Source organism: Pseudophryne corroboree, chromosome 4 (assembly GCF_028390025.1).
Source record: "Pseudophryne corroboree isolate aPseCor3 chromosome 4, aPseCor3.hap2, whole genome shotgun sequence".
In the NCBI taxonomy this organism is placed as follows: Eukaryota; Metazoa; Chordata; class Amphibia; order Anura; family Myobatrachidae; genus Pseudophryne; species Pseudophryne corroboree.
Genome location: NC_086447.1, coordinates 763119006 through 763121649, shown reverse-complemented (window position 1 = coordinate 763121649; position 2644 = coordinate 763119006). Strand labels below are relative to the sequence as shown.

The 2644-nt window shown below is 42.7% G+C and overlaps 1 pseudogene; it reads right to left on the bottom strand.

The window, feature by feature from the left end:
* Window positions 1-425: 425 nt before the first annotated feature.
* LOC134913033 (5S ribosomal RNA) lies at window positions 426-544 on the bottom strand (annotated as a pseudogene).
* Between the last annotated feature and the right edge of the window lie 2100 nt (window positions 545-2644).

Genomic DNA, 2644 nt, shown 5'->3' with positions numbered 1-2644 from the left:
TTGCTTTTATTGTAGTTTTAAGATTTCATTTAAGTGTTTTTAGTCCAGCTGTGTATGTGTTATTGTCCCATTTTCTATATGTGCTTCTTTTTACGTGCAATTTATGTTAATAAATAGTTATTTTAGAATTGGCAACTGTATATTTTCATTAACACTATAGTCGCTATATATCCCTCATCCCCTCTTCCTTCTATATATATATATATATATATATATATATATATATATATATATGATATAGGGCTGATGCATCATCGCTTGGAGAGTGATAAAATGGAACGTGATAAACTACCAGCCATCCAGCTCCTGTCATTTTTCAAACAGTGCTTGTGACATGGCAGTTAGGAGCTGATTGGCTGGTGCCTTTTATCTTTCCATTTTATCACTTAACAAGTGATGATACATCTAGCCCTTAGTCATTTTAAATCATACAGCACCTTGTATTCTCAGGAGGTCTCCCATCCAAGTCCCGGCCAGGTTCAGCACTGCTTAGCTTCCAAGATCAGATGAGATTGGGCATACTCAGTGTGGTGTGGCTATAGGCAAAGGTAGTGTGATAAAATTAAAATTAGTACAGCACCTTAGAATTATAATTAGGGAGCTATTTCATAGATTTTGTTAAATCCATTTGGATGCATCTTCTTTAACTCATAGATCCAGCACATTTCTCTCCTAGAGAGTAGATTATAAAGATTACCACCTCGTTCCCCAAGAGCCACCAGTTCGATTGCCTTGAAAGTAAGTTTCTCCAGATTAGAATTGTGGCACAACATGAAGTGTTTTGATACTGCGTGTGTCTGAATTATATTCTTAATATTTCAGACATGTTCTTGGATTCTTAGTATGAGCAGTCTCTAGGTCTTCCCCACATACTCCAGTTTGCATGAGCATTCCAATAGATAAACCGCAGATGATGTATTGCAGTTCATAAACTGGTGTGAAATGTTTTTCCTTCGGGGTGCAAATACCAGCAGATATTGCACCATACACATTTGTAGCATCCTGTGCATTTAGGGCCTACTTCAGAGTTGATTGCAGCAGCAAATATGTTAGCATTTGGGAAAAACCATGTGCACTGCAGGGGGGCAGATATAACATTTGCAGAGAGAGTTAGATTTGGGTGGGGTGTGTTCAAACTGAAATCTAAATTGCAGTGTAAAAATAAAGCAGCCAGTATTTACCCTGCACAGAAACAAAATAACCCACCCAAATCTAACTCTCTCTGCCAGTGGCGGATTTAGCGGGGGGCGATTAGGGCGAACGCCCCCCCCTACATGTACCGGCACCGGGATGGAGGCCGGGTCCCGCTGCGGTGGTGGGAATGGGGTGGAGAGCGGTGCAGCGCGGCGGGGGAAGGGGAGAGAGAGAGAGCGTCCTGACACGCGTACAGCAGCCTCTGTTTTTACCACGCCCCCTCCTCCCTGTACGTGCGTCAGGATGCTCTCTCTCTCTCCTCGTCCCCCGCCGCGCTGCACAGCTCTCCAACCCGTTCCCAATACCGCGGCGGGACCCGGCCTCAGGCTCCATTCACTGTCAGGTGTGTGTGTGAGTGTGTGTCTGTCAGGTGTGTGTGTGTGAGTGTGTGTCTGTCAGGTGTGTGTGTGAGTGTGTGTCTGTCAGGTGTGTGTGTGTGTGTGTGTGTGTGTGTGTGTGTGTGTGTGTGTGTGTGTGTGAATTTCGCCTCATCATTCAGTGTGCTATAATGTGCATTTAGGATCATTCAGTGTGCTATAATGTGCATTTAGGCTCATTCAGTGTGCTATAATGTGCATTTAGGATCATTCAGTGTGCTATAATGTGCATTTAGGATCATTCAGTGTGCTATAATGTGCATTTAGGATCATTCAGGGGCAGATGTATTAACCTGGAGAAGGCATAAGGAAGTGATAAACCAGTGATATGTGTAAGGTGATAAACGCCCCAGCCAATCAGCTTCTAACTGTTGATTTACATATTGGAGCTGATTGGCTGGTGCCTTTATCACCTTGCACATATCACTGGTTCATCACTTCCTTATGCCTTCTCCAGGTTAATACATCTGCCTCTCAGTGTGCTATAATGTGCATTTAGGATCATTCAGTGTGCTATAATGTGCATTTAGGATCATTCAGTGTGCTATAATGTGCATTTAGGCTCATTCAGTGTGCTATAATGTGCATTTAGGATCATTCAGTGTGCTATAATGTGCATTTAGGATCATTCAGTGTGCTATAATGTGCATTTAGGATCATTCAGTGTGCTATAATGTGCACTTCGGATCATTCTGCGTGCTATGATGTGAATTTCGGATCATTCTGCGTGCTATGATGTGCATTTTGGATCATTCTGCATGCTATGATGTGCATTTCGGATCATTCTGCATGCTATGATGTGCATTTCGGATCATTCTGCGTGCTATGATGTGCATTTAGGATCATTCTGCGTGCTATGATGTGCATTTCGGATCATTCTGCGTGCTATGATGTGCATTTAGGATCATTCTGCGTGCTATGATGTGCATTTCGGATCATTCAGTGTGCTATGATGTGAATTTCGGATCATTCTGCGTGCTATGATGTGAATTTCGGATCATTCAGTGTGCTATGATGTGAATTTCGGATCATTCAGTGTGCTATGATGTGAATTTTGGCTCATTCTGCGTGCT